This window comes from Macaca mulatta, chromosome 5, assembly GCF_049350105.2.
Source record: "Macaca mulatta isolate MMU2019108-1 chromosome 5, T2T-MMU8v2.0, whole genome shotgun sequence".
In the NCBI taxonomy this organism is placed as follows: domain Eukaryota; kingdom Metazoa; phylum Chordata; class Mammalia; order Primates; family Cercopithecidae; genus Macaca; species Macaca mulatta.
In genome coordinates, this window is record NC_133410.1 from 126,275,765 (window position 1) to 126,302,470 (window position 26,706).

At 32.9% G+C, this 26,706-nt stretch overlaps 1 long non-coding RNA gene across 1 annotated transcript in view; it reads right to left on the reverse strand.

Annotated features, from left to right (window-relative positions):
- Positions 1 to 5,361: 5,361 nt before the first annotated feature.
- LOC144340995 (uncharacterized) overlaps positions 5,362 to 26,706 on the reverse strand; it is a 344,172-nt gene continuing 322,827 nt past the window's right edge. The window contains exon 3 of the long non-coding RNA XR_013417548.1: positions 5,362 to 5,379. This is a non-coding gene — a long non-coding RNA (uncharacterized LOC144340995). The remainder of the gene's footprint in view (positions 5,380 to 26,706) is intronic.

The following is a 26,706-nucleotide window of genomic DNA, read 5'->3' on the forward strand; positions in this document are numbered from 1 at the left end:
TAGATATAGTAGTTATCCTGATTTGATCATTATACAAATGTATATATGTATTGAAACATCACATTGTATCTCATAAATATGTACAATTATTATGTCAATTATAAATTAAAAGTTAATTAAATAGTAAGGAAACAAAGGTACAGTTTTAGTGACTTTCCCATATTAAAGGAATTCACTAGTGTCAAGGATAAGAATAGAAATTTCCTAAATCCAGATTTCCCAAATTATGGGTCTTTGTTGTTTTTTGTGTGTTACACTGTCTGCCACGCTATTTTTTCAGAAAAGCAAGCTGGAATGGGCAGAAGAAAAATCTACCCTAACAATAAATGGCAATGTATGCACATTTTTCCAAATGAATTGGATCTGTGATATCAGGGGCTTTGTTTTTGTTTCTCACTATTGATTTTATAGTTTGGACAGCCCTGGACCTTAAGTAGATGGATAATAAATATTTATTGTATTATTGAATAAATGAATGAATGAGATATATGCATTTTACTAGACTTTGAGATAATTCATTGTTGTGTATGTTAATACACAGAAAACATTATTCTTCTGTTGTTTGATTGTTTTCTTCAAAATAACAATATGCATTTAAAAGTTAAACAAAATTATAATACAATATAGCACTTAGTTAGTTTATAATAATTTGTTAAAAAATAGAGCTATTCTATCTCAAGGGAAAGACCTCATAATTGATGGTGCACTCACAATCTGAACTCCGAATAAAATTTTAAATTATGTATATAAAATAGATTGTTTGCTGTTTATGTTTTTGACCACTTTAAACCATTTCACAGTAAGAATTATTACTGTAGCTAGCACTTAAGTAAAAAGAAGTCACATTTATTTCTCTTAATTATAGAGATAGGATATGAAAATGGTTAAAAATCATTTAAATCTTTACACAGTGACACACTTTCAATTTTAGAAGCCTTAATTTTTTAACAAGATGAGAACTGATGTTTTGAGAGATTTCTAAAAGATAAATTCACTTTAGTTCAGAAATTGGAGATGCAGATGACACACAAGCAAAAATTTTAAATAATATTCTGTATTTTTACTGCAATGTATCTTAACTTATATATGTAGTTAACTCCCTTCTCATGCTCACAGGTTTTGTTTGTTTGTTTGTTTGGATATTTGTTTTGCATTTATTTACTCTGAGCCTGAATTTTTCATTGAGCACTTGCTAAAGAACTGTTGTGAGCCAATATTATTCTTGCTCTCTCACATATGTAGCAAGAAACCTTAAGAAATATTTATTAGAAAAAATATGACTGTAGAAATACAAGGCATGATTTGTGTTTATGGTGAGAAGTTGAAAAGGAAAAGATGTAGGGTATATTTCTGAGGATTCTACAACCCTATCTGATCAGGCTGACAGCTCTGACCTTCCATTTGTACAGAGTAAGAAGGTTTCTAATTGTTTGCAGATCACTTAGCAATTGATGGTGCCATTTTCCTTGGGCAGCCCACTTGCCAATCGATATTTTCTGGCAGAGTCAAAGCTTAGGAAGACATAATGAGAGTAAATGAAGCATCTTCATTAATAGACAAATCCCACAAGCAGAAACCGTGAGACTAGAGAGTCAAGAAATTTTGTTTATTCCACAAACAAGTACTAAGTTTATTATCTTTGAAACCATCAAAGATACAGGCACTTAAAGGTATTCACACTTCAATTATTACTATTAAGTATATTTCTTCACTGCCTTGCTTTTATGTAAGGATAATTATTAAAGTAATATATTTAAAATAAGCCATTAAGTAATAGCTCTTTTAATTTGAGAAAGAAATAATGTAAGCATTCAAGTAATAACGAGCAATTAGATATTATTGAAAGACATATTTAATAAAGACAGATTTATAGCTTTTAGTTTTATTAAAAAAAATTTCTTACACTCTCAATCACTATTTGTCATAGTACTTGCTGATTTCATCCTTTCTTTTCTACTAAAGCATGAAAATTCAAGTAGGTTGGCTATATGGGGATGATGAAAATTCTTCATCCATAACACTCTTCCACTGCATTGTTTTTTCATCCATAATGCAACTCTTAAGGGCCTCCGATCTATCACAATGGCTGTCAAAATGATTGATGAAGCTGCTGTTAAGAAATATTTAGACACTTGGGTCTCTAGGTTTGTGGCAAAGGGCAATAGAAAGCCTTGTGAACGTGACCAAACTACATTTCTGGTGGGTCAAAAAGGCTAGTTTTTATACAAAATAATTTTTAGGTAAAGTATTATTCAAAAGTAATTTTTAGCAGAAAACATTGTTTTAAATTGGTCTGGGCCTAAGTGTTGCATGATGGATCATGGCTGAATCATTTAGGAGATATTTAAAGACAACATGAACAAAAGTCTCTTCAAGGATCAATGTTAAGAATCTAGGTGTTGCATTTATACTCCAAAGTTAGGTTTAAATTTATATAAACATCAGTTACTTGTATTATGATATCTTTTTGCTTCATCTTCCTTCTAATTTTCTAGAACTTATGCACAGAGATAAGACACTGATTTCTCAAACTAATTTATCCATTGTTAGTTAGCTTGTAGCAAGAAACTTAATGGGCTATGGGAGCCAGATAAAGCAATCTTCATTCTACCATATACCCAGCGAGTCTGTATTCGCTTATCTTTAAATGGGGCTAATAATAATTAAATCCCATAATTACTGAGAACTTCAAGGCAATAATTCATTAAATAGGTCAAACAGACTTAACAGATATTAATTTTCCTTTCACTATAGATTTACCTCAAAATACAATGAATTTGAAGAAAAATACAAATGATATGTTGTAGAATTTGTTTAGAAGAGACAAAAGCAAATTTTCAACAAGTGGAGTTTGGCAAAATAATTTTGAAAACGATAGCTATTCTATAAATTGACACTAATCATGAGTCATTGCCCCCCAAAATAAATAAGAATAGAAAACATAATTAATCAAAGAAATAAGCAAAAACCTAATTCAAAAAAAAAAACCATTTTTTGAAAAGATTCCTAACATGAAAATGAGAAAATGAAAAATTTTAAAAAGACAATCCATTGAACCCTTCCATCAATTACAAAAAAAAATTTGCTAATATAGAAATTAAAGAATCATCTTGATATTGCACAATAAATGAGCACCATTGACATTTTCTATCTTCTGCCCTTTGTGCTTTTCTTTTGATTCACTTAGAATGCTTATGTTATTATTATGTATACATCAGAACACAAGCTGCAGGAGGGTGGGCAGTTTTGTCTGTTTACAATTGTGCCTCATGTACCTGAAACAATGCCTGATACATAGTGGAGTCTCAGAAAATATTTCTGAACATTTTTTAAGAAAGAAGCGAAATTTTCATCACACACAGAAAAATGATAAATCTTAGAGGCAATTGATATACAAAATACCCTGAATTTATTATTTATACATTGTATCCACGTACCAAAACATCACACTGTACTCCATAGTGTGTACAATTATATGTCAAGTAATTAAAAATAAAAATTAAAAGAAATAAGTAAAAATAAGTGAAAGAAAAATGAACAAATAAATGAACGGACAAACCAGATACTTTCCAACAGCAAGCTGCACTTTTCACTCTGTTAAAAGTTAAATAGGTGTCATCAATTGTACAGAAATAGACATTACTATTAACCCTCCTCCACAGGGGAGGGACTGGGCATTAAACCTTCATAAAAAGAAACCACATCTCTTGGCTGGGCGTGGTGGTTCAAGCCTGTAATCCCAGCACTTTGGGAGCCCAGGCGGGCGAATCACGAGGTCAAGAGATCGAGACCATCCTGGCTAACACGGTGAAACCCCGTCTCTACTAAAAATACAAAAAAAATTAGCCGGGTGTGGGAGCTGGCGCCTTCAGTCCCAGCTACACGGGAGGCGGAGACAGGAGAATGGCGTGAACCCGGGAAGCGGAGCTTGCAGTGAGCAAAGATCGCGCCACTGCACTCCAGCCTGGAAGACAGAGCGAGACTACGTCTCAAAAAAAAAAAAAAAAAAAAAGGAAATCACATCTCTGTTAAATGGCAAAGTCAAAATAGAAATCCACACCATAAGACTCAGGAGGTCTTGCTTTATTCTATTGTGTCCCAACTACTGGATAAATTCTAGACTTATTGATTGTATTTTATTGCTATTTCAATTATTGTTAATTTCAGCTTTAATATCTATAATTTTCCTCTTTGATTCCATGGATTATATTTAATATTTTCTTTATAACTCTTTAATTTGAGCATTTATTTATGTTTTACTCTTTTGTGACTAATATTGTAAACCAGAAACCCAAAAAGACAACTTTTGTGGAAACTGGTTTTCATATAATGTACTCAGTCATTGCCATTATGTCAGTAGTCAAAATTTTCAGTTTTCCTTTGTTACACTGATTTCTTAGACTAATATTTAATTTCTAGAGGGGCTAGACATTTTTAAAACTTTAGCTATTTATTTTGCAGTTATATTTCTGTATGAATTACACTTAGATATATTTGTGTTTTATATAAACATAAATCACTTTATGTTTCAAGGATATATGAAATAAACATGTATTCTCTTTTCTTTCCTGAAGGGGTGGCTTAACCCTCCACACCTGTGGGCGTTTCTCGTTAGGTGGAATGAGAGACTTGAGAAAAGAAATGAGACACAGAGACAAAGTATAGAGAAAGAAAAAGTGGGCCCAGGGGACCCTGGCTCAGCATACAGAGGACCCACGCTGGCACCGGTCTCTGAGTTCCCTAGTATTTATTGATAATTATCTTTACCATCTTAAAGATAAGGGAGTGGCAGGATAATACGATCATTGTAGGGAGAAAATCAGCAGTAACACATATGAATAAAGATCTCTGTGACATGAATAAGTTTAAAGGAAAATGCTGTGCCTTGATATGCATATGCAAACATCTCCATAAACCTTTTAGCAGCATTGCGCCAGCCAGCAAGTCCCACCTTTTGCCTTAAGGCGGTTTTCTCCTATCTCAGTAAACAGAGCATACAATCAGGTTTTACACCGAGATGTTCCATTGCCCAGGGACAGGCAGGAGACAGATGCTTTTCTCTATCTCAACTGCCAACAACCACCAAAAGGCCTTCTTTCCTCTTGTACTAGTCCTCCTCAGCACAGACCCTTCACGGGTGTCAGGCTGGGGGACGATCAGGTCTTTCCCTTCCCACGAGGCCATATTTCAGACTATCACATGGGGAGAAACCTTGGACAATACCTAGCTTTCCTAGGCAGAGGTCCCTGCAACGTTTGGCAGTGTACGTGTCCCTGGGTACCTGAGATTAAGAGAATGGTGATGACTTTTAACCAGCAAGCTGCCTTCAGGCACTTGTTTGACAAAGGCACATCTTGCTCAGCCCAAAATCCATTAAACCTTGAGTCACCACAGCACATGTCTCTTGCAAGGACAAGGTTGGGGGTAGGGTCACAGATTAACAGCATCTCAAATACAGAACGAAATGGAGTCTCTTATGTCTACTTCTTTCTATATAGACACAGTAAAAGTCTGATCTCTCTTTCTTTTCCCCACACTTTCCTATGATATAAATATATAAGACTCTATAATGACAAGATTTGATAATTCAATGCACTCATATCATTAAGATAACTATTGATCTTTCATCTTTTCTACAATTTGTGATTTGCTTTTGTTTTCTTTTTCAGGTGTTTGGTGTATGTATTTGCTATTTTATCCTTTATTATTTGAATTTTTATTGTTAGATTTTAAATTTTTAGTTTATTTATTATAAATAACAAGAAAAAAGTATAATTCTACTCACATCTATTGTAAGATGAGATGAGCTCCCTTTTAATTATTCCCTTAATTCCACTATTTTCCAATTTTGTACATACAATGTAAGAATTTAGATTCACATTTTTAATCCTGGTAATTTTTTTCATGTAATAGCTATGCATTTCTAATAAAGTTCCTAACCACTTAAATATGTTTACTTAGCTCTAACTATGCTTTACTCTTTTCCTTCCACATTGCCAACCCTTTGCATCATAACTTTCCTGTGTGTCACTTTCAAATTTCAGTATTTTATTGGAATAAATATCTATAAATTCACCTTGCCATATTTTGGAATACATACTTAAAACGTTAGTATTCTTTTATAATAAAATAGAATAATTCTACATATAATTTTTACCAAATCAGGTTTCTAACTCTAATAGTTGAGGCTATAGGATGTTAATATTAATATTATGAAATTTTTAGGTTGGAACCAATCATTATTATATATATTTTTAGTGAAATATTTTATGTTGGATTCTGGTACCCTTTTCTTTATTAATGTTTATGTGAGTTTTTGTTTTTGTTTTCTTTTTTTTTTTTTTACTGCATTGTATTTTTCTCTTCTTTCATTTACTCAGAACATTAGCAGTTATCTATTAGATTTTGTTTTTATTATTATTATTTTTATTATACTTTAAGTTCTAGGGTACATGTGCACAATGTGCAGGTTTGTTACATATGTACACATGTGCCATGTTGGTGTGCTAGACCCATTAACTCTTCATTTACATTAGATATTTCTCCTAATGCTATCCCTTCCCCTGCCCTCCATCCCACGACAGGCCCCGGTTATCCTAAATATATATGCACCCAATACAGGAGCACCAAGATTCATAAAGCAAGTCCTTGGATACCTAAAAAGAGACTTAGACTCCCACGCAATAATAATGGGTGACTTTAACACCCCATTGTCAACATTAGACAGATAAATGAGACAGAAAGTTAACAAGGATATCCAGGACTTGAACTCAGTTCTGCACCAAGTGGACCCAATAGACATCTACAGAACTCTCCACCTCAAATCAACAGAATATACATTCTTCTCAGCACCACATCGCACCAAAATTGACCGCATAGTTGGAAGTAAATCACTCCTCAGCAAATGTAAAAGAACAGAAATTATAAAAAACTATCTCTCAGACCACAGTGCAATCACATTAGAACTCAGGATTAAGAAACTCACTCAAAACCACACAACTACATGGAAAATGAACAACTGACTCCTGAATGACTACTGAGTAGATAACAAAATGAAGATAGAAATAAAGATGTTCTTTGAAACCAATGAGAACAAAGACACAACATACCATAATCTCTGGGACACATTTAAAGCAGTGTGTAGAGGGAAATTTATAACACTAAATGCCCACAAGAGAAAGCAGGAAAGATCTAAAATTGACCCTAACATCACAATTAAAAGAACTAGAGAAACAAGAGCAAACACATTCAAAAGCTAGCAGAAGGCAAAAAAATAACTAAGATCAGAGCCGAACTGAAAGAGATAGAGACACAAAAAAAACCTTCAAAAAAATCAATCAATCCAGGAGCTGGTTTTTTGAAAAGATCAACACAATTGATAGACCGCTAGCAAGATTAATAAAGAAAAAAAGAGAGTAGAGTCAAATAGATGCAATAAAAATAATAACGGGGATATCACCTTTGATCCGACAGAAATACAAGCTACCATCAGAGAATACTATAAACACCTCTACGCAAATAAACTAGAAAATCTAGAATAAATGGGTAGATTCCTGGACACATACACCCTTCAAGGACTAAACCAGGAAGAAGTTGAATCCCTGAATAGACCAACAACCAGGCTCTGAAATTGAGGCAATAATTAACAGCCTACCAACCAAAAAAATTCCAGGACCAGACGGATTCACAGCCGAATTCTAACAGAAGTACAAAGAGGAGCTGGTACCATCCCTCCTGAAACTATTCCAATCAATACAAAATGATGAAATCCTCCGTAACTCATTTTATGAGGCCAGCATCATCCTGATACCAAAGCCTGGCAGAGACACAACAAAAAAAAGAGAATTTTAGACCAATATCGCTGATGAGTATCAGTGCAAAAATCCTTAATAAAATACTCGCAAATGGAATCCAGCAGCACATCAAAAAGCTTATCCACCACAATCAAGTTGGCTTCATAACTGGGATGCAAGACTGGTTCAACATAGGCAAATCAGTAAACGTAATCCATCATATAAACAGAACCAATGACAAAAAACACGTGATTATCTCAATAGATGCAGAAAAGGTCTTCAGCAAAATTCAGCACTTCATGCTAAAAACTCTCAATAAATTAGGTATTCCTGGAAAATATCTCAAAATGATAAGAGCTATTTATGACAAACCCACAGCCAATATCATACTGAATGGACAAAAACTGGAAGCATTCGGTTTGAAAACTGATACAAGACAGGGATGCCCTATCTTACCTCTCCTATTCAACATAGTGTTGAAAGTTCTGACCAGGGCCATCAGGCAAGAGAAAGAAATAAAGGGTATTCAATTAGGAAAAGATGAAGTCAAATTGTCCCTGTTTGCAGATGACATGATTGTATATTTAGAAAACCCGATCGTCTCAGCCCAAAATTCTCCTTAAGCTGATAAACAACTTCAGCAAAGTCTCAGGATTCAAAATCAATGTGCAAAAATCACAAACATTCCTATACACCAATAACAGACAGAGAGAGAAATCATGAGTGAACTCCCATTCACAATTGCTTCAAAGAGAATAAAATACCTAGGAATCCAACTTATAAGGGATGTGAAGGACCTCTTCAAGGAGAATTGCAAATCACTGCTCAAAGAAATAAAAGAGGACACAAACAAATGGAAGAACACTCCATGCTCGTGGATAGCAAGAATCAATATTGTGAAAATGGCCATACTGCCCAAGGTAATTTATACATTCAATGCCATCCCCGTCAAGCTATCAATGTCTTTCTTCACAGAACAGGAAAAATACTACCTTAAAGTTTATATGGAACCAAAAAAGAGCCCGCATTACCAAGACAATCCTAAGCCAAAAGAACAAAGCTGGAGGCATCGCACTACCCAACTTCAAACTATATTACAAGGCTACAGTAACCAAAACAGCATGGTACTGGTACCAAAACAGAGATATAGACCAATGGAACAGAACAGAGCCCTCAGAAATAATACCACACATCTACAGCTATCTGATCTTTGACAAACCTGACAAAAACAGGAAATGGGGAAATGATTCCCTATTCAATATATGGTGCTGGGAAAACTGGCTAGCCATATGTAGAAAGCTAAAACTGAATCCCTTCTTCACATCTTATACAAAAATTAATTCAAGATGGATTAAAGACTTAAATGTCAGAACTAAAACCATAAAAACCCTCAAAGAAAACCTAGGCAATACCATTCAGGACACAGACATGGGCAAGGACTTCATGACTAAAATACCAAAAGCAATGGCAATAAATGACAAAATTGACAAATGGGATCTAATTAAACTAAAGAGCTTCTGCACAGCAAAATAAACCACCATCACAGTGAACAGGCAACCTACAGAATGAGAGAAAATTTTACAATCTACATGTCTGATAAAGGGCTCATATATAGAATCTACAAAGAACTTAAATAAATTTACAAGAAAAAAATCAAACAACCTCATCAAAATTGGATGAAGGATATGAACAGACACTTCTCAAAAGAAGACATTTATGCAGCCAACAGACACATGAAAAAATGCTCAGAGAAATGCAAATCAAAACCACAATGACTACCATCTCACACCAGTTAGAATAGCAATCATTAAAAAGTCAGGAAACAACAGATGCTGGAGAGGATGTGGAGAAATAGGAACACTTTTACACTGTTGATGAGACTGTAAACTAGTCAACCATTGTGGAAGATAGTGTGGTGATTATTCCAGGATCTAGAACTACAAATACCATTTGACCCAGCAATCCCATTACTGGGTATATACCTAAAGGATTATAAATCATGCTACTATAAAGACACATGCACACGTATGTTCATTGTGGCACTATTCACAATAACAAAGACTTGAAACCAACCCAAATGTCCATTAATGATAGACTAGATTAAGAAAATGTGGCACATATATACCATGGAATACCATGCAGCCATAAAAAAGGATGAGTTCATGTCCTTTGTAGGCACATGGATGAAGCTGGAGACCATCATTCTCAGCAAACTATTGCAAGAACAGAAAACCAAACGCCGCATGTTCTCACTCATAGTGGGAATAGTAGATATTTTTTAAATACTCACCATTACTGTCATCCCTTCCTGCTTTGTCCATACTCCCCGACTCTCACTCCCACTGACTCCTTGTGATTATTTTCACTAAAATGTGCATACTTTACCTGATAACCAAGATTTGTAACGCTGAACTTGTTTTCTTCCTCTCTCAAATCACTTCATTTGAAATTTCCTATCTTTCACTTCACTGACTACCACAAACCCTCATATTTGATAACCAAAATTATTTCTAGTTTCTGCTTAAATTTCTGGGGTCCCATTCTTCTCACTAATATGTTGGTGCTTTTAGTGAACAACATAAACACACGCACAGAAGTGAACTGCAATGTTTGATTAAAACAGATTAATAATAAATGTATAAGCCCTTCTGTTTCCTGGTCAGCCCTCCTTCTTATGTTTAGCTTTTAAATATCCACATTCTCTATTCTGTCATTCTCATGAAGGCAGGAAAACTGTCTACATTGTCCAAAAGCCAACATATAGTACAGTGCCATCTATACAACAGATGCTTCATAACCAATTAATGAATGATTAAATAATCTTAAGTTTTTTTATGCTCTAATAGCATTTAAAACTCTTGTAAGCATGTCATCCACATTGCCTCCATATGCACAATAGATACAAGATGAGAAATTAAAATGAATTATGCTTCACAAAGCTAAAAATAAAACTGTGATTTTCAGTGTTGGATACTTGCAATGCTTCTTGAATTTTATATGCACAAATATAATATATATACACAAGCATTATATATGTGTATATATATAAATATTATACATATATATAGAAAGAGAAGCCATTTGATTTTCTTTCTATTTTTACTAAGAATTTTGCATAATTTAAATGTAATGCTTAGTCGATTACATGCTGAATTATTCACCATGTTTATTATGTATTTATTCAGCATTTTGAATCCAGGTCTTATTAGGGGCATATAACAGAGTAACTGATTTCTGGACTTTACCAATTTAGGTAAATGTGTCTGACCCTAGCTCATCAAAGAACCTGTGAATTTCTGTCAGGTTTCCATGATGACCAATGTTTTCCTCAAACTCAATTTTCTTTTAGAGAATGTCCTTCAACAAACCCCAGGAAACTTATTAGACAGAGCTGAAGTTTTTTTGCAAAGTGTGAACTGTGTATATACAATATATGCATATAGAACAGTTAAATTATTCTATGTAGAGGGATGTGGATTCCATTTAGAGTTATAGTTAACATAGGACAACTTGGGTCAGGTTTTCACTTGGTTGATTCCTCTTACAAATTTAAATACTGAATTGCACAAATGTGTAGCTTCTCTCAAAATGGGGTGGATATTATTTGAAATATTAAAAATAGAACTACTACATGATCCAGCAATCACACTGCTGGCTATAGATCCAAAGGATATTAAATTGGTGTTTCAAAGAGATATCTGCACTCCCATGTTCATTGCAGCATTATTTGCAGCAGCCAAGCTAGGGACTCAACATAAGTAGCCACCAACAATCCAATAAATAAAGAAGATGCCCTTTAATATACATAATATAATACTATTCAGCCTTAATAAAGAAGGAAATCATGTCATATGTGACAGTATGAATGAGCCTGGGGGAAATTACACTAAGTAAAATAAACTAGGTGCAGAAAAACAAATACCACACGATCTCACTTACATGTGGAATCTTAAAAAGTTGACCAATTAGAAAGAGAGAGTAAAATGGTATTTATGAGATGCTGGAGGTTGGAGGGATTGGGAAGATGTTGACAAAAAAAGACATAAAATTTCAATTTGGCCAGGCGCAGTGGCTCACGCCTGTAATCCCAGCACTTTGGGAGGCCGAGGCAGGTGGATCACAAGGTCAGGAGATCGAGACCATCCTGGCTAACATGGTGAAACCCAGTCTCTACTAAAAATATATAAAAAAAAAACTAGCTGGGCGTGGTGGCGGACGGCCTGTAGTCCCAGCTACTCGGAGGCTGAGGCGGGAGAATAGCGTGAACCCGGGAGGCAGAGCTTGCAGTGAGCCGAGATCGCGCCACTGCACTCCAGCCTGGGCCACACAGCAAGACTCCGTCTCAAAAAAAAAAAAAAAAGAAAAAAATTTCAATTAAACAGAAAGAATAAGTTCAAGAGTTCAAGAGGTCTATTGTACATCACAGTGACTACAGTCAGTAACAATATATTGTATACATGAAAATTGCTAATAGAGGAGATTTTATGTTCTCCAAACCAAAAATTGATATGTACCTTAATGCCTATATTAAATAGCTTGATTTAGCCCTTCCACAGTGAATACACCTATTGAACATCATATTGTACACCATAAATATTTATGATTTTTACTTGTCAATTTAAAAATAAATTAACATAAAATAAGAGGAACAAAACTCGCATTATTTTTCCTGTGTGTACGTTCACATAAACTAATCAGGATTCTGCAAGTATACACCTACATAGCATTTGTCTGTGTGTCTCTGTGTTTGCACAAGAAAACTTTCAATTGTAATGATTTATTTTAAAATGTTATTAATTAGTAAGGTTATAGAAACAATAGAATAAGCACCATAGGCTTTGGTAAATTTGGGCAACAAAGCAGGAATATTAGTGTAAGAAAAAATGTAAAGAATAGAGCAGATAAGTGGCCTTAGGGTAAAAATCATTGCAACATAAACTTAAGAGAAACTTTATCTAGGAGAAAAGTAATTTAGATTTATAAACAACATCTCAGAGAGCTATGATATGAACAATTAAAAATAAATAAGTTAATTTTAATATGGCTTAGTAGTTATGATTGATTTTCCAGAGCTTCTGTTGACAATACATAAAGAATCAATTTAGAATCAAATTTAAAATAAAGTTTATAATCTTCTTTTAATGGATTTTGATATCTCAGGCAACACAATGATATAAGAATATTAAAATGCGCCCCATCTCTGTGTAATCAACAAATCTTCCTTTTAAAATAGGTTAACTTCAAGACTTCTAAGACGACTTAGCAGTGCGGAATCTGTAGAAGTTCCAATGCATATCAGCTATCATTTATATATATAGGTTCATTATATATTTCGTTTCCAGATTATCAACACTGATGTCATCCAACCAAATGAAAAGTTCATCATTTAACAATAGATTAAACCAAAAAGTATATATCAAAACTTTAGGAGAAGTACAACAAAATCTTGTTAAGAAAATGATGGAGGGCCGGGCGAGGTGTCTCACGCCTGTAATCCCAGCACTTTGGGAAGCCAAGGCAGACAGATCACCTGAGGTCGGGAGTTCGAGACCAGCCTGACCAACGTGGAGAAATCGTGTCTCTACTAAAAATACAAAATTAGCCAGGCGTGATGGCTCATGCCTGTAATACCAGCTATTCCAGAGGCTGAGGCTGGGAATTGCTTGAATCCGGGAGGCGGAGGTTGCGGCGAGCCGAGATGAGGCCACCACACTCAAGCCTGGGCATCAAGAGCGAAACTCCATCTCCAAAAAAAAAAAAAAAAGAAATGATGGAAAAACATGTACATTATAGATTCAAGAAGATAATATTCTACAACGATTGATTTTAAAAGGAGTGTGAATCAATATTGCAATCAAGTAAATAAAATAGAATAAATATTTGTATTAGCTATATTATGTAAAAACAATTTCTTTAATTAATATTATGACCCTGAATTTTATAGGTTTTATTTTATTTGACAAAATAGCTAACTTTGGTAATTCATTGTTAATTCTCTTTAAGAGTTAATGAATGAATCACTTCTGCATATATACAGATGGCACTAGAAAGCTTTTGAACTCATTTATACTTTTTAATTAATATTCACTCTTGTCATAAAAATCAGAGTCATATGATTTTATTACAGTTGAATTATATGCAGATGTGCATACACCTTAAGATGCATGGCAGCTTTCTCTATTTTAAAAATGGTTTTACCCTCAAGAAAAATATTATGATTTATATAGCAAGAGAAATTTAGAACTTAACTTTCATAAATTAAAATTTCTATAAAACCTTTATCATTTGGCAAATTTCCACCTTATAAAGCATCACATAGGGAATGCATAGGTCTTCCAAAAACATGCTCATCATAATACTCACTAGATATCATATATAATAATTCCATAAACTTATAAATATTTGTGTCTCATCACTTATCTCTTTCTTTGAATTGAGCAGAAAGAAGTGAGATAGCCTGTATACTCCGTACTCCACACATGCATAGCATTCCCCACTAACAGATTTCCACACCAGAGTGATACATTTGTTAAAATAAGTAAACCTACATGGACACAACAAGATCACTCAAGGCTCACAGTTTGCATTAGGTTCACTCTTGGTTTTGTATATTCTATGAATTTGGGAAAATGAATAATGATGTGTATCCACCATTGTAGTATCATAGAGAGTATTTTCAAAGCCCTAAAAATCCTTTGTGCTCCACTTACTCATGCCTCCTTCCCGCTTAACCTCTGGCAATTGTTCATCTTTTCACTGTCTCCATAGTTTTGTCTTTTCCATAATTTCATTTAATTAGAATCTTACAGTATGAAGCCTTTTGCTGGTTTCTTTTATTTTATCACATGCATTTAAGGTCTTTCCAAATTTTTTGATAGCTTGATAACTCATTTCTTTTTAGTCTTGAATAACATTCAATCGTCTAGATATACCACAGTTTATTCTTCTATTCACCTACTTAAGGACATCTTGGTTGCTTCCAAATTTTGGCAATTATAAATGAAGATACAAAAACACCTCTATGAAGATTTGTGTGTGGTCAGAGGTTTTCAATTCATTTGGAAAAATACCAAAGAATACAATTGTTGGATCATATGGTAAGAATATACTTGGTTTTATAAGAAACTGCCAAACTTGATACCATATTGTAATTTCACCAGCAATTAATGAGAGTTCCTAATGCTCCACATCCTTGTCAGCATGGGGTGCTGTAAGTGTTTTGTATTTTGGCCATTCTCATAGGTGTGGTTTTAGGTCTTTTGCCCAATTGTAAATTGGGTTACTCATTTTATCACTGTTGCATTTTGAAAGTTCTTTTGCATATTTGTTTACAAGAGTCCTTTATTACTTGTATTTTCGCAAATATTTTCTTCTAGTCTGTTGCTTGTCTTCTCATTCTTTTGATAGTGTCTCTCAGAACAAGAGTTTTTTAATATTTATAAAGTTCAGTTTACTAATTATTTCATTGATCATGTACTTGGTGTTTTATCTAAAAAGTCATTGCTTTATCCAAGACCATCCAAAACCCAAGGTTTTCTTCTATGTTATCTTCCAGAAACATTATAATTTTGCACTTTACATTAGGTCTATAACTCATTTTGAGGCAGTTTCTGTGAAGGGTGTAAAGTTTGTGTTTAGATTTTCTTTTAGGGGGTGGGGGCATGTGGATTACGATGTTTCCTGCACCAATTGTTGAAAAGACTATTTTGCTCCATTGATTGGTCAACTGATCTTTGACTAAACAGTAAACGCAATACAATGGCAATGTGGTTATGTGGGTCTATTTCTGGGCTAATTCTTTTGTGTAGTGATTTATTTATCTATTTTTTTCTTTAATACATCATTGTCTGGATTACTGTAGCTTTATAGTAAGTCTTGAAGTCAGGTAGAGTCAGTAGTCTGAATTTTTTCTTCTCCTCCAATATTGAATTGGCTATTCTGTGTCTTTCATCTCTTCATGGAAACATTAGAATCAGTTTGGCAATATCCACAAAATGACCTTCTGGGTTGTCGATTAGAATGCATTGGATCTATATTTTAATTTGGGAAGAATTGATATTTTAGTAATATTGAGTCTTTTATCCATGAACATGAAATATCTATTTAGTTATTCTTTTATTACTTTGATTAAACTTTTAGTTTTCCTTATATAGATATTGTACATATTTTATTCAGATTTATGCCTAAGTGTTTCATTTGAGGGTTAAATGGTATTGTTTTTCTAATTTCAGATTCTACTTTTTGTTGCTGCTACATAGGAAACTGGTTGACTTTTGCATATTAATATTGTATCCTGAAACTTGATATAAGTGTTTATTAGTTCCAAAAGGTTTGTTTTTTGTCAATGTTTGGAGATTTTCTGCATAGACAATCATGACCTCTGCAGACTGAGACAGTTCTATTTCTACCTTCCCAATGTATATACCTTTTACTTCAGTCTTTTGTCTTATTGTATGAGTTAGGACTTCTAGTCAGATATGAAAAGGAGTGGTAAAATTTGATATCTTTTCTTGTCCCTGATCTTAACAGAAAAGCTTCAAGTTTCCCACAGTTAAGTATGACGTCACCTGTAGGTTTTTTGTAGATGTTCTTTATCATGCTAAGGAAGTTCTCCTCTGTTTTTCAGTTTGTTGAGAGTTTTTCTCATGAGTGGCATTGGAACAAGTATCTTTTGAATTTAAGGACGAAGACATTACAATCATAAGAATACATGAGCCCTTAAAAATTCTTCAAGTTTCTCCGGGATAATCTATCCTTCACTTTGAAGAACAATGGGCTAGAAATATCTGTAACAACAGAGCAAGAAGAGAAGGAAAAGGTTGGAAAGTTGAATTTCTATGATTTGGTGGAGCAAGGACGCATTTTTTTTTCCTTAATCAAGTAGACCTTGCAGAGTGAAGTGAAGCTTGAGTCATGTTTAAAAGATTTTTCATGAGATGGTATCTTATGAGGTAAGTTGATCTCAGCAGAAACAGAATATTGGTTTGTTTTGTGATGACATTGTCGAGGGAGATAAATCCCAATCAGACTGTCAAAAGTAGATAAAGTACATTCAGCAGAACACTTTAAAATCTTACATAATAAAGCTCCAGGCATCTGCAACACATAGCCAGCAGGGAAGTCAGATTTAGCAACGTTATTTTTTAAATAACTTGCCATTTTCCTTTAATCCACCATTATTCCCTTCCTTGACTATTGAAAAGCCAGAATGCAGATAAAATGGGGTGGGAAAACTAAAGCTTTGGGAGCAAAAAATTTAAATGCACCCCATTCCAACTGAGGTGATATTCAAGCTAAGCTTTCGGGATCAGAGAGGCATTGAAAGGGGTATGAAATGGCCTGGTGATCTTGAGTGTGTACACGAAACACTTTAATAGATGTGAAGCAGCCTATTTCATTACCTGAAAGAAATACAAATACAATGAGATATATTATAGATACTGCTAAATAATGGGAATGGAAGATCCAACAAAGGGTACCTGAAATAGTGACTTAAGAAGGAAAGCAGTAACCACTTCGTACCCCATAGGTCACAGCCTACTCAATAGCATGATTTCATAGATATGACAAAATAATTTGTTCATGTCAAAACACTAAATGTGTTATAATAAATATGGGCTGGCATCCTTTCTACACATTGCTTATTCTAAAAGTAAATCAAATGTGAATGCTGTCCACACAGGACATGTAGTTTAGTAGAGGAGGCAGATGATAAACACAAGCATGATATATTCTATGATGCACTTGGGGAAACTACAATGGTTCTAGCTATGTTTAGCATAATTTCTCTAGTGTTCTTTGTCTTCAAATTATAAAATTGAAAAAAGCCCTAAAATCATATATTTTAAATATGAAAAACAATAAACATGTACACTAACAAAAGAAATATTGCAAATAAAGGAGAAAAAGAATAAAAACACAAGAAAAAATTATCAAGACATAAGTAATTTGCAATTGGCAAAGGAAACCCAGATGGCTAACAAGAATGAGAAGAGAAGATATATTTAAATATGTATCCATAACTTATATTAAAACTACGAATTAAAACAACAGTGAGATAGTGGTTTGTATTCAATAGATAGACAAATTTTCAAAACTGAGTAACACCAAATTTTGGAGACAATCTGGAGAAAAGGGAATTTTCACACTCTGTCTTTGTAACAAGATATTTCCTAGAAATAAGTTTAGGATGAAAAATCATCAGAATAACTTTTAAGAATTACTAAATTTGACACTTGTTTTCTTCATTCTTAAAATAGAATTCAGAAATCTCAATTTGTAAGTGACTCCAAGTAGTTTATATGTGCATCAAAGATGAAATTATTCATTGTCTTTAACTATAGGTAATTATACAAATTATTACAGAATTAGGCATGGAATAGATCAAATGAGACTGAAAAAAACAAATGCTGTGAATAAATAAATTTTTTAAAGTAGGAAGAATCTGAAATACAGAAGAATGGGTAATTCACAACAGTGTTCACTAATTTTTTAATGAATATTTTGTTATCCTCTTTCTGTTTTCCAATTCTGAGACATTTGGGTTTACTATATAATCTGCATGAGCAAAAGTATGACATATGTCTTTAGGCATATACACATTTAAAATATTCTCATTCATCATAATTTTTTACACTCCAATAATTTTATTTAAGTATCTTAATGTTTGTATTCATCTTCTTTAATAACTTTTCTAACGAAGTATCTGAAGTGACATCATTGCTGTTTCTATATGTATTGTTTATTTCCTCCAAAGACAGTAAATATTTTAGGAGCATAAAATTATCCTGTGGCATTAAGATAAAATTGTGAAAATCTAGTTCTTCCAAATAGAGATTTAGAATATTTACTTTCTCTAAATCCCATTATCTTGATAGTGTGAAGCCAATATGAGTTCTAGTACACTCAAGAGATAGTTTACCTTTCTCACTGTTAAGATTTTAGAAATCAAGGACATTTTCTTTCTAATTATTTTGAATTATTTCAATCATTTTATTGAATGAATGATTTTGAATATTTTCATATCTAGTAATGCAGTTCATTTTTGTGTTAAAAGAATAAATTTTGGCATGTAAAAAAATTCACTTTTTGTAAAATGTTCCAGTAACAGATATGTTTAGCTATATTATTTAGCTGTATTATTTTGTCAGCAGGGAGTCCTAAATTGCTTAAAGGAGATTAAAGTCAAGGAGTTCACAGAAATGTGTCTTGACAACTAAAATGTTTTCTAATAGACTTGATATATTCTGAAATTGTTTATAAGACTGATTTGTGCCTTAGGCACTGTGCTTTTACAGAAAATAAGGTCAATACATAACTCAAAAAGTTTTACAACTCAACCGACTTAGTTTCCTGTCTTTTTGCCCTTGTTATTCATTAAACTATTTAAGCAACTATATATTATTTTACTCCCTACTCAACTTCCCCATTTGATCAGTTTTAGGGCTATTTTGTTGTTGTGGATGAAAACCAGTAATTGGAGTAATTCATTAGGGGCGGGGCTATGGAGAATATATTGAACTTTGTTTAGAGTTTGATTTTTCTGTTTACTATGCTTGTGAAATTGACCAATACAATATTTTTCAGAACTTCAGTTTTCTCATCTGCGTAGAAAAATTAACAAAAACATCAAAGACAACTTGTATATACAAGGAAAACATGTATTACATAAACTTCAAAATGCTATTCAAATAGGAAGTATTATTTAATATACAGTGAAGTATCATACAGGTTATCAAGCCCAGATACCTAGAAATCTTCATTTTCAATCAGCGTCCACATTAGTCTATGCAAAAGTCCTCATTCATATCCACGTCTCTCATCCCACAATTGATCTCAAGCCAAACACCACTTCTTTCTCTCTTCATCTCTTTCTACCTCTATCTCTATCTTTCTCTATCTCTATCATCTCACTCCACTGTACTTGCCTTAGTCCAGGACCACAACTAGTAGAAAAGCCTCTGAACAGGTTTCTGGCTTTTACTTATAACACTAAAATAGGCTCCACACAAAAGTCAGAACGATCTTTTGAAATGTAGATCAGGTCATTCCATTACCTGGTTTAATGCTGTAATAAAATTCAAATGCCTGACTGTGCTTTTCATTGCCCTTTGGGACTTTACATTGGCCTGGACTTGCAATTGCTTAGAGGTGCTCTCTCGGGTTTCAGCCACACCTGCTTCCTTGGCATACCCAATAGACAGTAGGCATATGATATACATATTTCAATTGAATAAGTGAAGTAACATCTCATAAATTGAAAGGAAGTGAATTGTGCCTATAAATATCTTAATCACAAGTTACTAGGTATGTAAAAAATGCATAGAGAAAATTCATGAATGAGAATTTTACTATCCAAATGGAATGATAAAAGACATACACACACGTGTACATATATATGTGTATACAACTACACATACAAATGCTGATACTCTTCAAGGAGCTCAGAGTAAAAGGGAAAGCACACTGCAAAGCAAGTATGTGTGATCAGACTTGTTATTGACTGAAGGAACCTTTGGAAATGCAGAGGATAATATTAATGAGAGGATATGACAAAAATAACTCCAGAGAGAGAGAAATAGAGAACAATGCAGAAATAGAGAACAAGAGAAAGAGAGAGAGAGAAAAAAAAAGAAACTGAAAGGATGGAGTTCAAAAGTTAAATTTGTTTTTAGGATGAGTACATTATAAAAGCATCATCCTAGGAGACCTGAATTCTAAATATGACTCTACCATTCACTTGTTCTATGATTTTGGTCATTTGCTTTTCCTCTTGGTCTTAGATTAGGAAAATTGGAGACATTAATTATTCAAGTTTCACTTTAACATGTGAAGCTCAATATTTTCTGATAATTACAGGTGGGGAGGAAAGTTTAATGTGGATGTGGGCATGCTAAGAGAGTAATAGAGTAGTGTTTTTTGTTTGTTTGTTTTTGTTGTTGTTGCTGTTGTTTGTTTTGAGAGGGAGTCTTGCTCTGTCGCCCAGGTTGGAGTGCAGTGATGTGATTTGGGCTCACTGCAACCTCTGCCTCCCGAGTTCAAGTGATTCTCCTGCCTTGGCCTCCCAAGTAACTGGGACCACAGGTATGCTCCAGCACACCCAGCTAATTTTTGTATTTTTAGTAGAGACAGGATTTTAGCACGTTGGTTAGGCTGGAAGAGAGTAGATTTTAATTGTTCTCTTCACACACAAAAAAAAATGTATACGAGGTAATGGATATGTTAATTAGCTCAATTTAGCCCTTCTTCAGTGTTTAAATATTTCAAAACAACATACTGTATCCTATAAATACATATAATTGCTATGTGTAAATTAAGAAAATAATTAAGAATAAAAAGCTTGAAAAAATATGGGGGTGGGCATCCCTCACTTCTTTCTAGTGGCTTCTGTTTAGCTGTCCCCTTCTCAATTGTGCTGAGAAGTTCTCTTGTCACAGGGAACACCATGGGGTGTTGCTGTTTGGTTTGGTTTTACAACTTCTCTGAGGACTGTGGCAGAGACATCACAATGTGTTCAACCAGAATGTTCTCAGGCTCCACACACAAGAAGACCGCATTTTCCAGCCACCTCCCTCCAACTGGGCCCATTATTTTTTTAAATATACTTTATTTATGTATTTATTTATTTATTTTGAGCACTTTCAGGTTCACCGAAAAACTGAACAGAAAGTATAGAAAGGATAACCATTTGTGTAAGATTTTTAATCTAGGAATGGTGACTTTCACCATTGTGGATAATTTTTAATCTTCTTTTTGTTTTGTTTCTTTTTTGCATATTCCATTATACTCTCTCTGGAATCCAGATTAAAAGTATGTTATATTGTTTTATCTTTAATTTCTCTTGATCTTTCTTTCAAAATCTTTGTTTCTTTAGTTCTCTGAGATACATTCTAGGTAATTTCTATGGATTTAACTTTATGTCAATCAATTATTTCTTTATCTGAATATAATTAGCGGTAAATGTCATCTAATATTCATTAGATTTTAAATGTTTAAAATATTTAGGCTTATGTATCTAATTTCTAGAAGTTCTATTTAGTACTTTTAAAAACTAGTTGGTCAATTTTGAGAATCTCTTGCTCTTTAATCATGCATTTTATATGCCTTTAATTTCAAACAAATAAAATTTAGATATTATATTTACTGTAAATCAAAAATTTAAAATGACTACAATTTGTAGGAGGCCTTTTTGTAACTGCTATATTTGTTCAAGGTAGATGTGTTCTCCTATGTTTTTAATGTGAAATTTATCTCTGGGAATTATTTGAGGCCTATAGTTAGAGCACAATTGTTTTGGGCTAGTTTTTGCTAGGTGTCTGAGGATTTGCTTTGAGTGCTCTTAGGCATATTTTAAGAGCCCCAGTAAACACCTGTTTGTTTTTTTTGTATTTGTTTTTGTCTCCTGCTGCCAACATGAATAAGCACGTGCATTGTCCAATAACTGCTAAATCCAACATAGTAGAATGGATGGATGGCTCCAAGTTTATGCTGGCTTCAGCAGTTATTTATCTATTTGAATGTGTATTGCTACTAATTTCTGATTTCTAATGGCTTTTCTCATTTTTTTCCACCTCTCAACTATTTGTGGCTTTTGTTCTGAACCAGTAATGTATTTCCAGCATCCCACTATGGAAATATAGCTAGGTCAGTATTAGGGGATACAGGTAGATTGGTATTTTAAAGGCTTTTAAGAATGAACTCAAATTAGGAAAGCGGATCATGGGTAAAAACACAAATGTTCTCTAATTCTAGCAGCTATCTTTTATACATATACACACCTTTTGCCACTGTCTGTGTGTGGTTTTTATTTTGTCTGTATCAGCATGAATACTAAATATTATTTATTAAAAAATATTCATTTTTTGAAGCTGACATTGTGTTTTGTCTCCTTGGTTTTCCTTAAGTATGTTTTCTTCTTTGATAGCTCCATAAATATTTCTGATGACACTGAATTAATATAAACTCTTTTGCATAAATATGATGCATTATATACAATGCCTCCAGAATATTAATAAGTGTTTCATGTTAATTTCATTAACTTTTATTTTATTTCCTGTGTGTATGTGTGTATGTGTGTATTTAGATAAATACAAAGTTGTGGGACACAAAAAATTAATTTATGTGAGGAAATTCAATTAGAATTACAGAGCATTTTATTTCAATTTGCATACCATAAATAGTAATGAGTATATAGGCATGTATGTGAATTTTTATATCAATATATCATGGCAATTGTTTCAAGTCTATTTCCTTTGCTAATGTATGAAATAAACTTACCCATTTAGTATAGACTTTTAAAGATATAAACACTCCGTATTAAATATCTTGTTTGTAAACAAATGTTTCTCAAAATTTTAACTATTTTGCTTCTATAAAGAAGCTCTCCTATACATAATGCAAATTAGTTTTCTGGACTAGAATTTTTTAAAATATGCTTTCACATATTTTTCACCACAGTATTGTAAACAAGAGGTAACTTGCAAAGTGGTTAATTATAATCTTGCTCCAAATAAAAGGATTATTTCAAAATAATATAATATATTCGTGTCTAGGTCCATATGGCTTTTCATAAAAAAGAAGTGCCAAGGCAAAATATGCTCCTTTTGCCTTCAGAACATGAGACCTCAAAGGAAGATACTGTTTGCATATAAATGCATGACAATTCTCATCAATGAAAAATGTATGAATTTAGCAAAAATTAAAATGCATCTTGAAAAGTGTCTTCTACGGCTGTCTGTAAAGTCAGAGTGAATTTGACTACATTTTAAAGGCTACAGGCAGAAAAATAGTTGACAGTGTTAGCATTTGGTCTTCCTGTTCTCAAATCTCTATGATGTTTATTTGATAAATGGGGAAATAAAAGGAGCAATTTCTGAAAATATTGTATTATATTACTTTATGATCTAAGCTTGAACATATTTTAATCATTAAATTGATATCACTAGGTAAGTGTGTGAGGATGCAATTATTTCTATTAAAAGTGCTATACTGATATATAGTAAGACAGAAAGATAAAAATGAAGGAGGGATAATATATCAAAAAGTACAGGTAGATAAGATCACAAAGGCTGGCCCTGAGTAATGAACTAGATGGTGTGTGCTTTCTCCTACTCACTTCAATTAAGTAGTCAGTGTTTAGTTGTACCTTGAATTTTGAGTCAATGGAATCTATTAGTTCAGAGATAGGTTGTATTTATTTACTCAAAAGGTTAGAGTTTAGATGTTTAAGAAGGTAAAAATTCACAAATATGAAAATTTAATACAATATTCAGCAACTGTTCACATGATAGTTAATGTTTAAGTTTTTAACTTAAATTTAAGTTAATTTGCTTAGTTAACATAATTTTTGTTTGTTCATTTGTTTATAATCATACTTTGTTCAAGTATTGACACCAGATACTGCTATCATGGAATATCCATTATCTTTTCATCTAATTATTTTATCCATTGATAAATTTGTTTGAGTCAATTCTTTCCAGAGTTGCACAACTGTCAGTTCTTTTTTATTTCTATAATTTCTTTTGGATCGTTAATGAGAATTATCTATAAAAAAGAAATGTTTCTCATAAGACTGAAATATAATTGACAATAGAAAGACAGAATAATATTAGACAAAGATTACTTTTGAGACATGATCTTGCTCTACTAGTGGGGCAATAATAGCTTACTGTAGCCTCAAACTCCTGCTACCACGCTATGCTAATTAAAAAAAAAAAAAAAAGAAAATTGTAGAGTCTCCATATGTGGTCCAGGACTGGACTCAAACCCCTGAGCATAAGCAATCCTGTTGCCTTGGCTGGCTTCCCAAAGTTCTGGGATTACAGGTCTGAACCCCTCTGACCTTCCTACTTTTTCCTTTTAACTGGCCAATTTATAGAATAAAGAATTCAGGTTCTAGTAAAATAGCTTAAAATGACCTGTTGTTGTGGCTTCCTCTTTTCCTATTGTTATCATGGTAGGATCATAGATTTTTATTTATGCAATTTATTTGTATTCATTACATTCACCATTACTTGGTGCTTAACTGGCTCATCTTTAGGACTAAACACCACTTTCTTCTTCAGCACGATTCCATGAATCTTTGATACCCTCATTGCTTTCGGGTACAGCAGAGTCCCAAGCTTCTCTTGCGTATTTTTCTCCCTCAGACCTAGAATATTTTTTAGACATGACAATTCAAGCATTAGATGTGTCCTGTCCATTGATACTGGGTTGCAATTTCATCCAAATTCAATGGACAAAGCCAAAAATGTGTGTGTGTGTGTGTGTGTATATATATATGGTGTGTGTGTATATATATATGGCATCCTTTCCAATTTATATCTAATGATATAATTTAAATATCTGATTATACAATTACATAAATTATGTCATCCTGCATATTTTGTTTGATGAAAGATTAAATATTCTTATAATTCTATGAAACACATGTTTACCTTTAAAATAATGTCATTATACCTTCACTACTAAATTTTATTGAAAGTATTTATCCTCATACTACATTTTTCTAAAAATATGCAATCAAAATTCAGTGTCTAAGATTACTTGTTTATCTCCAGTTGTTTTCAAATTTTAGGGATTAAATTTTCCCTTTTAATTTTTATTTTACATTTTAAATGTCTGTAAATTTTCAAGGCAAAATTATATGATAAGATATATTTTAAAATCTGTATAAGTACATAGAAATCTTTTCACTCCTTTTTTCTAGTTGTATAATATGTCATTAAGTGGCTATGTCATAGTTTCTTCACAGTGCTCTACAAGTAGACTTTACATTTCCTTGAAAACTTTTGCTATGACAAATAAGCTTTCATGAAAAAACAGGCATACACATTTTATATTAGTGCAAAAGTGGAATTGATTTGAAACGTAGAATATCTATTCAGATTACTTTCTGTTGCATTTATTCCCATATAAATTTCTGTCAGCAATTTGGAACAGTGTGCAGTCACCCAGAGCCATTCAAAGAGTAAACATATTGCTATACTTCTGTACTGTTTCCAAGCTGGTGAGATATGGAATTCTGACATCATTTAAATTTTCAATAAAGTTCAGCATATCATTGTAGGATATTTTCATTTCTTGTTTGTGTATTGTTAATTTATATATTTTGCCAACTTTCCTATCCATTCGTTGGTCTTTATCCCCTTTTAGGAACTGTTTGCACATTGGCAATATTAGTCTTTGTCTGTGATACAAGTTGAAAGTATCTTCCCTTCAGTCAATAATTTTTCTTTTACTTTTATTACATTTTTCTTCTTCTTCTTTTTTTTTTTTTTTGTGCAAAGTGAGTTTTGTGGAGGTCCAATAATCAGTTCTTTATTTCATAGCTTTAGGGCTTTTTCATCCAAAGAAATGTTTTTCTCGCTCCTGGGTTATAAAAACATTCACTTATAGTTTTCATTTATTTTAAGCACGATTAAGTGATTTTATTATTTTTATATTTAAAGACTACTGGAGCTTATCCTAGTATAGTATCTGAATTTATAGTCAAAAGTATATTTTCCAAATGATAGTCAGTTATTACAATGCAATTAACTACAAAGTTCATACTGTTTCTTAAATTTTTACACATATTACATCAATATCTTCATTTTAAAAACACTGTTTCATAAATGTGCCTATCTATGCATATGTTGGTAAACACGCTCTTAAGTATAAAGCTTTATAAACTATTTTTAGCTTCTTATAGGGCAAAACTCCTTTCTCTCATTACTTTTCCTTTTTGGAAGTGTCCTGGTTATTTTTAACTAATTATTTTGTGATTAACTTTCTTGTCTCAGAAAAAAAAAAAAAAAAAGATAAAGGTATTTTTACTGGGGTCATACTAGATTATAATTAACTTAGAGGTTACCACTATTTTTATATTGCTATATAGGACACATCCTTTTTTATCCAACCTCTGCAATGAGGT